This window comes from Elephas maximus, chromosome 21 (genome assembly GCF_024166365.1).
Source record: "Elephas maximus indicus isolate mEleMax1 chromosome 21, mEleMax1 primary haplotype, whole genome shotgun sequence".
Classification (NCBI taxonomy): Eukaryota; Metazoa; Chordata; class Mammalia; order Proboscidea; family Elephantidae; genus Elephas; species Elephas maximus.
Window position 1 is genome coordinate 38,618,793 of NC_064839.1, and position 15,187 is coordinate 38,633,979.

At 38.4% G+C, this 15,187-nt stretch overlaps 2 long non-coding RNA genes across 2 annotated transcripts; both read left to right on the forward strand.

Moving 5' to 3' along the window:
• The first annotated feature begins 5,587 nt into the window (after nt 1–5,587).
• Nucleotides 5,588–7,318, forward strand: LOC126064777 (uncharacterized). Its single transcript, XR_007514635.1, has 3 exons — nt 5,588–5,671; nt 6,641–6,727; nt 7,231–7,318. It is a non-coding gene; the product is annotated as an uncharacterized LOC126064777 (long non-coding RNA).
• A 670-nt stretch (nt 7,319–7,988) lies between these two features.
• Nucleotides 7,989–14,855, forward strand: LOC126064778 (uncharacterized). The gene is made up of 3 exons (XR_007514636.1): nt 7,989–8,230; nt 12,291–14,338; nt 14,700–14,855. It is a non-coding gene; the product is annotated as an uncharacterized LOC126064778 (long non-coding RNA).
• Nucleotides 14,856–15,187: the final 332 nt, after the last annotated feature.

Here is a 15,187-nt window from a genome sequence, read left to right on the forward strand (position 1 = left end):
GATTGGATTTTGAGTGAAATTTTTCCTTTCAGTTTCTGCAGGTTATTTACTAAATACAGGCTCTACTTAGTAAATAATAATTAATTTTTGTTTGTTTAAAAAGTATTGACTGGGCTGGGATCCCTACTCTGTTGCTGCCTGATCTTGGAAAAGCCATTTCTACACTTTAGGCTGGTTTTCCACTTCTGCAAAATGCGGAGTTTGAACTGGATAAAGGGGTTGGTGTAAAATGTAGATAGAAGAGAACTCCAAACATTTGTTAAGTGAAAAAATAGGCAAATATGTGCAGTGTGGTATTTATTTAATGTTAAAAAACACATAACATTATATTTGCAGAAAAGGAGTAAAAGGATACATTGATTTCCTCTGGGTTGGAAGTGAGATTGGATGGTGGTCACAAGATCAGCATATGTTATCGCTGATTTTTTTTTTTTTTTTTACGAGGATATATTACCTCAGAAAAATAAAAAAGTTAAAATACCAAGAAAGTATATGATCCCTAAGATTCCTTCTATGGAATCCTTAGACCTCAATTTTGATATTTTCGTACCTAGAATGGGCACACAGGATCTTCAAAATTACTGAACACTACCCCCCACACACATTCACACATCCCACACAAGTGGGCAAAACAGTGATGTTACTGTTCTGTAGCCATCTAAATCAGCAGAGGGTTTTGTTTTGTGAATATTAATATTATCCTTCACTACAGTCTCCTCCTCTCTCAGTTTAGCCAAGGAGGAAATCCTGTGGTCACTCAGTGAATGCGTTTTAGCACTAACTGGCATTCTGGAAGCCCTGATGGAGTAGTGGTTAAGAGCTATGGCTGCTAACCCTGTAGCTTGGCAGTTTGAATGCACCCGGTGCTCTCTGGAAACCCTGTGGGGCGTTCCCACTCTGTGCTATAGGGCCACTATGAGTTGGAATTGATGGCAACGGGTTGGGTAATTTTTTTTTTGGTTTGGCATTCTGGTTTCTAGTTCTTTGCTAGCTCACTAAACTGGCATTAAAACCGCCAAGATACAGACTCTTGGACCAACCAGGTGCACTCAAGATAGCCAATTTCTCCCAGATTAAGATATGTACAAAATTGAAAAAGTAGACACAGGTAGATGACAGGAAAAAAAGTTTTTTAGCTACCAGTATTAGCATAATGATGTAGTGAAAAGGCGTGTCTGTTTAAAAACCAGGATGTTCTGATTGGTGAAACATAGGTAATTTTCTGGTTTGGTGCTGCAGTTCCAGAAGGGTGGGTCATAGTTTACTATCTTATTCTAGAATGTTTAACTCCTCCAAGCAGTCATCATTTCTTTGGTTCTACATCTTGACGTAGGAAGCTCTGTAGTTTGACAGGAACATTAGGGATAAGTTAACTAATACAGTTTTTTAGATTTATGAAACTAAAACAAGTTATTTCTTCAAAAATCTGGAATATTCTCTGAATATTTAAGTTACTTGTATTAAGTAAGCCCAGGGTCTTGTACACTGTAACAGGCTCAATAAATAATTATTGACTGAAACTTCACAAAGATATGCCAAGTTGGGAGACTTTCCTTCCTAATTCTCTTGCTCCCATTTCCTCATTTCAATCCTGTATTTTTCCCCATTTGTTAAGTATATATTTTCAATCTTATCTGAAAGCCTTTCATTTTCTTCGACTGAGTTTTTCTTCCACTGAGTTGTAAGAACTGATAAAGTGAAAAGAGATTTTTAAAGATAGTTGACGCTCAAAATTTAAGCTTTAATCTGTTGTCTCCACCCTTTTCCCTGGATTCCTATTGAAATCCTTCGTTTGGCACAGATTGAATTTTTTTCATGGGAGAGCTTGAGCTACTTCTTTGGAAGAAAGAAACAAAATACAAACCCTGCTGTGCTGGTTATTCTCCTTAAGCAGGCAGGAGCGTCAAACCAGCTCTCTGCATTGCCCAGTTCCTCCTTGGTCTAATTTGTAGACCTGTAATACAGACTGTGGAAGCTTAGACAACCATCTCAACTCTTTTTGAGGTTAAAAGGATAAAACCAGAGAGAAGTGCTGATAACTCAGAAACCTATGTGTGTCATAAGAGAGGTAAAAAAAAAAAAAAATTTTTTTTTTTAAGAGAGGTAGGTGGCTTTTTTTGTACTGTCACGTGTTCCTGCTTGTATGCTTCAGCGTATAAAGGTGACTTACCTTTAGATACCAATGACAGAAACAACTAATCCCAAACATACATTGAAATTATGGAAATACTTTTGTGAATTTAGCTTTGCCTGGAGAAGTGTTGGTGCCTGGTAATGGCTTATTTTTCAAAAGCATTTCTAAAATGTCCAATGCAAAAATATGCAATTTTCAACCTTCTATTTTATTTACTTCTCTGGATGATGCTGTGTCCTCATTCCCACCTTTGATGTTATGTGACCTGTCCATGTTCCAGCAGAGCTTTCCCTCTTAAACTCATTAGTATTTTATTTCAAAGGAGTCTTGTAATTCCCCCAAAAGTGGCTAATACTTCCTTCGGGGAAGGGGATGTCCCTCCCTTGTCTACTTCCTCAGACACTTGCCAAAGACTTTCATTTTTGTCCCAAACTTCCTGTAGAATTATCAAAAGTTGCAGTAAAAACACTGAGGATTGAAATTGCTGACTGAAATATAGCCCTTATTTGAATGGGAAGAGTCACACCTGGAGAACTGGTCCACAGAAAAACAGGTGCGTTCAAGCCATTGCTGAGTAGCCAGGAATTCCTTACCTGGGGTTTGTTGAATGAATAAAGTGGATGTGGAAAGATTGGAATGCCTCCTCCCCTGAGACACTGATAACTCTCTCTTTCTCTGGGAAACTTGCTTGGCAAGGTGATTTGTGAGTTGCTGTTTATCTACAGTAGTAATTCTCAGAGTTGTGGTGAAATCATGTTCAGCAGTGGCTTCAAAGCTGATTGTCTTCAGGTCCACTTGCAGCTGGTTGCCAGTCACCTAAAACTCCCTGAAAAAAAAAAAAAGTGAGTAAATACTGCAGGCAGCACAGCAAACTGCTTCTCAGATCATCTAGCGATGCAATCCCTGAGACCATGTATCTCCTAAGGCTTTACTTAGCAATTTGGGAATTTAAAGACCTATTTCAGACTCAGAGAAATGTGGCAATGATTATTATGGTAATCAAGTAATTTTTATTTCTGAAGTCTGTTCTGTATCTTGACTGTATCTGCATCAATATACTGGTTGTGATATTGTACGACAGTTTTGCAAAATGTTATCACTGGGGAAAACTGGGTAAAGGGTAAATAGGATCTCTGTATTCTTTTTACAACTGCACATAAATCGGCAGTTACCTCAAAATGAAAAGTTTATTTTAAAAAGTTTGAAAATGTTTAAAATGTAAAATAACATCCAGATTACTGGACTTCCCTTCACCGAGGCCAGGGACTTTATCTAGTCAGCCTTTGCAAATGTACAGTAGCTATTAAATTTGGGCTCCCTGGCAAATTTTTCTGGAAGGGCTTCCTTACCTTTTTTCAAATGCAAAAAATGCTTTTCCATCTATCAGGTGGCACAGCTCAAATAGCATTGCACCCATGAGTGGGGGCTGCGGCTGGCAAATGTTATCTTCTTTCTTTAAGTCCAACCTACATTTTCTGTTGACTTTTGCTCTTTCCTCATTCCAGTGGTCACATGAGCCATTAACCTCTCAATAAACTGAAAAACTGATGATCTCTGATTATGAGAAACATAAGGTGAAATAAGCATTACATGTAAAAGCAGTTCTTTAAGTGCTCAGTAAGTATCCCTTATTGAATTACCACAATCTATTGGTGACAGTTGTTACTCAAACTTCCAAATTGATTTTGGGGCATTCTTTTGCTTTTGGGCAGCCAAGTCTTGCAGAGGGTGTTTGGCCATTATTTACATAATAGGGGTCTAAGGAGACTACCCTGAACAAATGAAGTTTAGGCAAGTCCAGTGGTACCCATTGTTGTTACCATGAACAATGAAGATGACGTTAATGGTGTATACAACACTTTGTAATTTAAAAAAAACTTCATACTCCTACGTTCTTTTATTTGATCCTGGCAATCCGTGACACAAGATAGAAATTGCTATCCCCTTTCTACAAATAAGGAAATTTAAGCATGGCAAGCCTGAGTGATTTGAGATCAATAAGCCAGGTTAGTCATATCTTACTTATTTAAAAATGTTCTCATAGGTACAATTCCATTTGATCCTCTTAGCACCTGTGTAAGGTTTGCATCCTCACTTGCATTTTATAGCAAATTCTTACCTGAATTTCTTTATTTGTAAAAAGGTGATAATTTGATCTTCTATCACTCCAAAGTTCTATTTGTAACATGGACTACACCACAGGAACACAGAAAATGTTTACTGACGTTAGTATTGGTGTAACAGCAGTTCAGCATTTATCTGAAGCAAGTCTAGTACAACTGTGATTTCTTTTCACTGAGAAGTCTAGAGCAAAGAAAATTTTCCTACTTTGGACTTGGCCAAGTTCCCTTCTAAGCATCGAGCTCTGTTTATCTCAGATTCAAATGCAATTTTATGTCAAGATATTTTGCAGTGACAAAGTGACTCTGTCTATTAATGATTAGATTGTGAGCATCAATTTTTGGGTATGGCATTCAGTTGGTATATAATTTGGAGGCTCGGGAGTTTTACATGGCTTGTTGAAAAGGCTGTTTCCCCAGGCTTAGTTATCTGTTGATAACCCGAGATAGTAAGACTTCACTTGTCCCAATGGGTTTGCCTAGGATAGTGGACATTTGTTACTTCTACATGACAATACTTGTTCTTTCTATGGCATGGTATGGTGAAAAATCATAGGAATTTACAGCCTGAAGATTTGGCCTTCGGTTCCAATTTAATCACTTACTCTTAATCATGTGACTGTGACAAGCCATCTAGCCTTTCAGAGCCTCGGTTTTCTCTGCTATAAAGTGCAAGCGAGGATACAAACCTTACACAGGTGCTAAGAAGATCAAATGAATTGTACATATGAGGACATTTTTAAAAATGCAAAGCACTATACATACCTTTATTTTAAAATAACTAATATTTTCGTTACAAAAGCAATAGATGTTCACTGGGTTTCTGGGTATGGAACATTTTAGGATATTAAGATAAGCTGAAAAAGGAAAACAAACATCATCAACTAAACTACCACCTAGAGCAGTGATTCTCAAGCTTTAACTGATATCACAATCCCTGGGAAGTCTTGTGAAAACAGATTGTTGGACTGCAAAACCTGGAGTTTCTGTTTCAATATGTCCAGGAAGAGGCTCCATAATTTGCATTTCTAACAATTTCGCAGCTGAGGTTGATGTCGCTGATCTGGGGACCACTGACCTATCTTCAAATACTTATAACTTTTTCTGTGCACATACACTATATTTTTGTCTCTTTGTTTGCTTTTATAAAAAAAAATATTTCAAACTATTATATAACTTACTTTTTGATTAAACAAAACCCTTTTTGCTCATTTATTTTTCAATATGTGGTGCTTAACGCTGCAGCCAAGCAGGCCCAGAAAAAGATTCCCTACTATCTGGCTGCTGGGAAGGATGAACGAGCCCGGATCCAAGTGGAGCACATTATCCGCGAAGACTTCCTTTTAGAGGCCATGGAGATCCTGGAGCTATTCTGTGACTTGCTCCTGGCTTGGTTTACCTTGATCCAGGCCACCAAGTAAGACCTACTGACCTTGCATCATTTCTTAGGCTGAAAAGGAGTTGACAAGTCATTTCTGTTTTAAGAACTTTGTCTCTAATTTTTGTAGTGAGAACTAGCCCTGTTTGAAGAGAATATGTCAGGCAAAAGAGCCACTTGTTTTGTTTTTTGTGGTAAATATATATCTAACAAAACATTTTCCATTTCAGCATTTTTTTCGCTTATAATTCAGTGACATTAATTATGTTCGTCATGTTGTTCAACCATCACCCCTATCCATTTCCAGATTTTTCCATCACCCTTAACAGAAGCTCTATGTCCCCTAAGCAATGAGTCCTCCTTCCACCCCTGGCTACCACTTTTAACTTTGGTCTGTATATACTTGCCTATTTTAGATATTTCATGTATGAAAGACCTATTTTTTAAAACCAAATAGTTGTCTTTTTCCCCCTTGCATTATAAGAATAAGAATATAGTATAAATTTATGGTAGAAAAGTTGGAAAATATAGACCAAAAATCATTCGTAATACCAAATCTGGAGGTAAGCATTTTAGTATTTTCCCTTTTACTCTATTACAGTGAAACCTGTGAGAGCTGGAACTTGATGGGACTGCCTTGCTTTTTCCGGGTCTTGCAAGTATTCTGCTTTTGACAAGATGCAGTCTTACCACTTTTCTATCACTCCATTTAGTGGAAAATATTTGAGTTTTCCTTTTCTGACAGGTTTCTTCCTTACATGAATTCTGACTTTTTCAGGTTTTACTGTATATGTATAGCTATATGTGTCTGTGTGGCTATAGATGTGTGGTATACATAAGTACATATACAGGTTTCTTTGGCAATGGGTTTCGTTTGGTTTATTCTAATTCTAGCTTTAAAAAAATTATTTAACATTGTATTGTGAACATTGTCTATGGGTGTCCTTTGAAGTAGTGAGAGGAGGGAAACATAAAGCCCTGAGTTTCATAATTTTGCGTATTCCTTAGGGAACTGGATTCTGGTCTGGCTGAATCGGTATCTACACTGATCTGGGTGCTCTTCTACTCCAGGCAGAGGTGCCTGAGTTGAAAATAGTAAGTTTGACTGATTTTAACTGCCTGCACCATGATTTTTTTTTTTTGGACCATGATTGTAGGTAAAAGTATCACTGGTATTACTTGTTTGGGATTACAGGATTATTTGGAGAGTCTTTTCTTCTCTTAAGGGATAACCAAAAGGTGTTTTCTTTTGTTGGTCTTTAATTGAAAAATAAATACTTTTTTTTTTTTTTTACGGCAACGGTAGAAAAAAAGAAATAAACCTTACCTCAAAAAATAAAAACTTGAAACAGAATTCTTTTGGGGGAGGGTGGTCATAATTTATAAGGTGTTTAGAATTAGAGCTTTAAGTTTCATATGTCACAGATACTAAAAAATGGAGCAGTGCATTTGGGAGGGGTTGAAGCTAAAAGAACATGATTGCAATGAAATAACTCAGAAATGATTTTTGCTCTTCTTGTTGTTCCTCATCTAAAGTAAAATTGCCATAACTTGATGACTTTTTCTCTTTTTTCTTTCTTGGTGATGGTTTGCTGCAGATATCTAATCAGCTGTGTGCAAAGTATAGCCAAGAATGTGCTCAACTGTGTCGAACCTATGAAATTGGAACTGTCAGCTCTTGGGTAGCACCATTTCCAGAGACATACATTTTTCTAAACCAAGAAGTCTGGGAAAAGCTGCGTAAACTCAAAGCATAGAATTTTGCACAGACTCAAAGGTACTTAGAAATAAGTTTTTCTTTGGAGGCAGAGCAATTTGGATAAAGACCTTGGCTAGGGAATTGAACTCAGAGCTTTAACAAAAAGCTAGAGCCGAGAAAACTGAGTTAATTTCTTTTTAAAGAAAGCATACATTTTCCTAAATGTAACTGGCCTAGTAACATGAAGGAAGTTAAACTTAGATGTTTCAGCTTAAGAACAGTTACATCATGACCACGCATATATAATTCTGACATTCAACTGAGACACAGAAATCTGGTGACAGCAGATACCTGGCCTCTGTATCAGACAAGTGGACATTCTCGTTCTTCGGGCTGTCTATTGTGATTGGCTAGTGCCCTTCTGTACTGGTTGTTAAGTATGTTGAATATTGGCCTTGACATAATTCATATGCTTATCACAGAGTTCTTGATTCAGAATATTTTGTTTGTCTGTTTTCATCCTCTTACTCTGTTTGGCTTGTGGTTTCTAGACCTCAGGATAGGGCTGGCCTGTAGTAGAAGTTCAAATGAGTGGTCATGTGGTGCATTCAAGCAGGACTACTCCTTGTTGTTGCTCAATTATACTTCTTAAAAAAAACTACCCTATACATTAAACAACAGAGACTAGAAAGATGAAGAGCAATGTTCAGAGGTGAAAGACTGTCTAAACTCCTTTTGTTTCTTATTTTGTAGGTATGCGTGTGACCAAATCTCCTGTGATCTCTATTTTGCAGCTAATGTGTAAATTAAATATGGACACCCTACCCCAAGCCCTAGTGGAACAATACCTGATACAGATTGCTAAGAACTATAATGTGCCATATAAATCCACCATTACGGTGAGTGCTTCCAATAAAGGAGAACTTAGAGCTGAGATTTTTATTGCACACTAGAAGATGCCTTCTACTTACGGATGTGGCTTCCAGAGTGGTTTTGGCGGAACTGTAAAGTAGGAGAAATTTTCTCCACCCATATACTGTTCCCAGTAGAGCTTGACTTTTGCTAACTATCAGAGGATACTTTTTTTTTAAATTATGCTTTACAAATCAAGTCACTCTCTCATACAGAAATTTATACATACCTTGCTGTATACTCCCAATTGCTCTCCCTCTGGTGAGACAGCATACTCCTTCCCTCCACTCTCTCTTTTCATCTCCATTTGACCAGCTTATGACCCTCTCCACCCTCTCATCTCCCCTCCAGACAGGAGATGCCAACATAGTCTCATGTGTCTATTTGATCCAAGAAGCTCGCCCTTCACCAGTATCATTGTCCAGTCCAATCCCTGTCTGAAGAGTTGGTTTGGGAATGGTTCCTGTCTTGGGCTAACAGAAGGTCTGGGGACCATGACCACCACGGTCCTTCTAGTCTCAGCCAGACCATTAAGTCTGGTCTTTTTATGAGAATTTGCGGTCTGCACCCCACTGCTCTCCTGGTCCCTCAGGGGTTCTCAGAGGACCCTTTTAAGTTGTTGGCAAAGGAAGAGAAAGCAGAGATGAAGGTACCTAAAGTTTAATCCAGTGTGTAAAACAGTTTTTAGTTTTTAAAATCACAACTTTGACCTGGGGATATTTTGTATTTTAATTAAGAGCTCTTGGAATAAAGGCTACTAGACCCTAAGTGGAAACCATGGTGGCGTAGTGGTTAAGTGCTACAGCTGCTAACCAAAAGGTCGGCAGTTCGAATTCGCCAGGCGCTCCTTGGAAACTCTATGGGGCAGTTCTACTCTGTCCTGTAGGGTCGCTACAAGTCAGAATCAACTCGACGGCAGTGGGTTTGGTTAGACCCTAAGTGACAAGGCAGTATCATTTAGGCCTTGTTAAGAGTCTAAGTTTAGTAGTGAGATGACCCATATTCAGATCCTAGCTTCATCATTTATTAACCATAAGACCTCAGGCAAGTGATTTACACTCTCAAAGACTTAGTTCTTGTGGACTGTAAAAATGGGAATAATGATAGTTCCTAGCTTATAAGTTTGTTGTGGTGGTTAAGGGAGATTATATAAGGAACTTAATGTAATGCCTGGCATATAGCAATATCATCGATTTTGCTTTTGATCATCGTCATCACTATTATCACAGAGCAGATTAAGCTCCCAAGCTGTGGATATGGACTGTTTCCTCCCTAATGCCTCTCAAATAATTCCCCTTGAGGAGCTATATGTTTTAGTGATTTGTAACTCTGTTTTTGATAACTTCTTTATAGAGGATGGCCCTTTTACTCAGGTGTCAAACTTTGGTTTCTTGTGGGCGTGCTTAAAATGGGGCAGAAAAAGGAGTCTGTTCTACCCTTGGTGTTCCTGTGGCGCTGTCCTCTAACTGCTCGTGTAGCATGTACCATGTCGGATTATGGTTAAAAGGCACAGTTTTCTTTTCTGATGGTTTGCTCCTGATGGAGACTCTTTATTCCTTTTTCATACTGATGGTTTTTAAGTAGGATGCTGATCTTATGGGTAATATCCTTTATTTTGTGTGCCACTCTGCAGTTCCACCAAAGGGTGATTTCAAGGGCTAGGCTTGGTTCTGGATTTAAAGAGTGGGTCACGGCAATAGTCTCAGAGAGTCTTTTGTTCTCTATTCTTGCAGTTTGTCTGGCTTTTATTCCTCTTTTATCTTTCAGAAGGCTATATGATGTATTGAGAAGTTACATATTATAAAAATTTTAACAATGCAGAAAGGGACTTTGGAGAAGTAAAAGCCACATGAAATGCCAATAGGAATCTTCCCAAGGGCTCAGTCTGTGGACCTTTTCTCTTTCTTCCCTACACCCTAGATGTTTTCATCCAACCCCATGGTTCCTAATACCATCTTTATGGTGAGGACTTCCACATTTATGGAAACCCTGGTGGCGTAGTGGTTAAGTGTTACAACTGCTAACCAAAAAGTCAGCAGTTCAAATCTGCCAGGCGCTCCTTGGAAACTCTATGGGGCAGTTCTACTCTGTCCTATAGGGTCGCTATGAGTCAGAATCGACTCGACGGCACTGGGTTTGGTTTGGGTTTGGTTCCACAGGTATATCACTAGTAAGGCTTTCTTCTGAACTCTAGACTTATGTATCCACCTGCCTTCTTGACATCTTCGCTTTGATGTTTCAGAGACATCTCACACTTGACATATCCAAAATGTGCTCATAATATTCACCGCTTCTGAAAACCTACTCATTCTATAGTCTTTGCCATCTCAGTTAATGATAATTCTATGCTATGGCAAAAAATCTTGGCGTCTTCCTTGACCCTTCCCTTTCTTTCAACCAATCTGTCAGCAAATCCCACAGACTTTATCTTGGACATATATTTAGAATTTTGCCACTTCTCACTATATTTACTGCTGTACATTGGTCCAGCCCACAATGATCTGCCTGATTATTGCAATAGCCTTTTTACTAGTTTTCCTGCCTTTACCCCTGCTCCCCATTAATTGATGCTCAACATAGCAGTCGGAGATCCTGTTAATACCTAAGTCAGATCATGTCACTTCTTTGCTTTGAAAGCCCTCCGATGGCTTTTCATTGCACCTAGAATAATAGCCAGAGTCTTTCCTATGACTGGTAAGGCTGTCCACACCACTCTCCCAACTTTCTCTGCTCTCAGACTCTCCACTCTCCCCCTTGTTTACTCTGCATCAGCCAAGTGGCCTCCTCATGCTTCTTTAAATGTACAAGGCACACCCTATCTCAGAACCTTTCTACTTCTGGTTCCCTTTGCTTCTGTAGATACCTGCATGGTCTCTACCTTACTTCCTTCAGGTCTGTACTTAAATATTTCCTTTTCTCTAAGGCACATACAGGCCACCTTCTCTAAAATATCAACCTCCTCCCTCTTCTCTGCTTTATTTTTTTCTGTATAGATTTTATCTCTATCTAACATACTATATAGTTTACTTAGTTACCTCATTTATTATCTCTCTCCCCCACCAGAATGTCAGCTTTAAGAGGGCGAGGATCTTTGTCTGTTTTTATCACTCTTGCATCTCTACCACTGTGGCTGGCATATATTGGCATATATCAGGTTTCCATAACTTTTGTAAAGTGAATGAATAAATACATAGTTTGCCACTACTAAAATTTGATACCACCACCTATCTCTCACCACCCATTTGTTGTACTGTGGTGGCTCAGGTATTGCTATGATACAGGAAGCTATGCCACTGGTATTTCAAATAACAGTAGGGTCACCCATGGTGGACAGGTTTCAGTAGTGCTTACAAACTAAGACAGACTTGGAAGAAAGGCCTGGTGATCTACTTTCAAAAATTAACTAATGGAAACCTGTGGATCTCAAGAGAATATTGTCCAACTCATTTGCTGTGGGCATGTCATCAGGAGGGATCAGTCACTAGAGGAGAACATCGTGTGTGGTGAAGTAAGGGCCAAAGAGGATATGGGAAACTCTCGGTAAGATGGATTGGTGCAGTAAGCCTCAAAAATGGACTTCAACATGCTAGTGATCGTGAGGATGATGCAAGACTGGGCAACATTTTGTTCTTTTGTACATAGGGTCACTGTAAGTCAGTCAACTGCAGCTGACAAAGATATCAACACAGTTGGTTTTTTTTTTTTGACAACAACAAAGTTTGATAAACTTTCTTGTAGATATGTCTATGCATATTTACATATAGCTCTTAATCATTGGTGTACTTCAGTGTCTGACCCCATAGATCCTCAACGCATAGTCACTGGAAGACAGAGAAAGAAGAAGTACGTGGGCTAGAAAGCCTGAAGTTTGTCTTTAACTGTAACTTACTTATACTAGACTATAAGCTTCATGAGGCAGGGACCATGTCTCTTTGCTCACCATTTCTTTCCCAGTGTTTCCAAGAGTGTTTGGCATATAGTAGGTAAGCAGTAAACAAATATATAATAAATAAAGAGCCCAATGTGATTCTTATCCTTTTGAATCAGGCTGAAGCCCCAGCAGACCTGGTCAGTACTGAATTTACTGAGGATCTCAAGAAAGATGCTCTTGGCAGAGGAGGTGGCACTGTAGCAGGAACTGGTGATCTACCTGGGGCGTTACTAATAGCTGCACCAGGGCTCTTGCCCGTGCCATCTGCAGCCTCCTAGTTCTCATTCCTTCCTCTTGAAAGACAGGTTAGTATGCATAGGAAACCCGAATCTGGGATGGGATTACAGAGAATGCCAGAATATATTTCTAACTGGGCCTTTTGAATAGTAAAATGATCTTATGAAGTTTTCTAAAGCCAGTGGTATATTTGCAATCATCTTGCTCATCAACCTTCTGACAATACCACAGTATAGATCGCGAAGAACATTGTATGATCTGGACAAGTTTGAAAGTTTTTGACGTGCAGCGATTTAGACCCATGTTTCAGATTTGTTCAATTTATACAGCTTACTTTCATGTTGAAAATAAAATCTTCTGGTTTTATTAAACTGAATCACCTTTCACAAGTAGCATCTTCATACCCAAAAAGAAGGATTTCCTGGGTTCCTGTACGAAGCCACAAGTGACAGAAGAAGCAAGACGTGTAATCACTCCATTAATTTCTAGAAAGCATAAAAAACAAAACAAAACTCTTCCAAACAAGAAGGAAATTTGACTGTGATAAAATTAACTTTAGTTAATTCCAAGTTAATTTTAAGAAATATTTATTTAGAGCTTATAGTCGCTATGAGTCGGAATCGACTCGAAGGCACTGGGTTTCTGGGTTATATGGAAAATGAAGCCCTGGTAGCACAGTGGTTAAGAGCTCAGCAGCTAACCGAAAGGTCAGGAGTTCAAATCCACCAGTTCCTGCTTAGAAACCCTACTGGGTAGTTCTACTCTGTCCTACAGAGTTGCTATGAGTTGGAATCAACTCGACTGCAAAGGTTTTTTTTTTATATATATATATATGTGCAAAATACACATTTGGAACACAAACCAATCATTTCCCAGTGATCTTTTTTTCTTTCAGAATGATGTCTATAAGAATAATGATTTGCTTCCTGTACTAACTTCTAGTAAGTAGAGGGAATGCTGGTGGAAGTTGGAACTGCTTGATATTTGTTGAAGATACTTGAGCTGCTACGAGACTATTCCTCCTTTGATGAGAGAAGTTTATTAGTGATTTACCAGAAGTATGGTGTGTTCTTTTATACTTGGTAGCTATTAGTCTTCAATGTGGATAATATTTTGAAATGGAGTATGGACTTCCCAGTTTTCAGCAAGCAGATTCTAAAAATTATCAGCTCAATGATAGCAGGAAAATAAAGCTATTCATAATAGATACCTCATCACTGGGAACTTGGTCTAAGGCAAATATACTGAATTCCCATGTTAGCCCTCTACTGTGAATAACTTTATTTGCCTAGAGTTCACCCAGGGACCCCGAGAAGTGATAGGCAAAATTTCACGTATGTAGGGAGATGATCCATTGCTGTTATAAAATCTCAAAGAGGTCTTTAACCCAAAAAAGTTTTAAAATCACTACCACACACAATCATTCTGGTACCTTCTGAAAAATTGCGCCTTATTGAAGAGTCCAGGTTGCCCTTGAAAATGATTGTCACCAAAATGTAACTGCTACCACCACCATTTCCATGATGGAAGAATTGTCCAGGTTTCCAGGCATTGTCTATGCTGCACTCTCAAATGCAGTTAGCCCTACTGTCTTTTAGACTGGGTTTTCTGGATTAATGGTTTGCTGTGACTTTTAATTACATTTATGGAAATGAACAGGTCCAGGACTCAGCCCCCAAACTTTTTGAAAGTCAGAATCAAGAACCAAGATTGGTTTTGATAAGTTTATGCTGCCTGATTTGCCTCATGTAGAACTTCAAGCAAGCTCATCCATTGACCCTTATGATTCTGAAGAGGTTGACTTTGAAGATCTTAACAGAAGACTTGAAATGCTAAGAAAAAAAAAATCCTCATAATTCCTTAGTCTTAGATTGAGCATTTGCCTGGGAATCAGTGCTCCTGGGCACAAATGAACATGGCCACTTGTGTAAGTGTCTCAAGTTTTCTCATTCACTTTTTCTTCCTTCTCTTAAATTCTATGGTTCTCTGTCTACTGTAATAATGTGTGTGTGTGTGCACATGCACATAGTTATTTCTGCCCCTTAAAATTCTGTGATTCTTACATGCCGATTTCTGACCTACTGAATTTTATGAATTGTATTCAATAAATTTTAGTATTTCTTCGATTCTTATTTCTTTCATAATTTTCTCTTTTTTTTTCCATGGAAGCAGACTGGCATGTATTTAAATCCCACCCCTACGCTTACTAGCTTTGTAAGCTTTTTGGCGTATGTGTGTGAGAGAGCTAGGAAGTTAGAGGAATGAATATCTTTTTTTTTTTTTTAAAGGCTATCTTCAAGAAAGGAAGTGTAAACACTGACAGCAAATGAAAGAAGTATTTCCAGGAAATAAGTGGAATCCTATATACCTGGGTTCAAATTTAGACTCTGCCACTTACTAACTCTGTGCCTCCGTTTTCTCATCTCTAAAATGTGGACAATAATGAGGATTAAAAGAAATAATATATGTAAAATTCCTTAGCACTTAGTAAGTACTCAATAAAGAGTTTTCTGTTCAGTTTCTGTTACTTGCTATGTTCTAGTGTATTAAATATTAGTTATTCTCTGAGACCGATACCTGCGTTTTATTGACTATGCAAAGGCATTAGACTATGTGGGTCTTAGCAAATTATGAATAACATTGCGAAGAATGGGAATTCCAGAACACTTAATTGTGCTCATGATGAACATGTACATAGACCAAGAGGCAGTTGTTCAAACAGAGCAAGGGGATATTGCATGGTTTAAAATCAGGAAAGGTGTGCATCAGGGTTGTA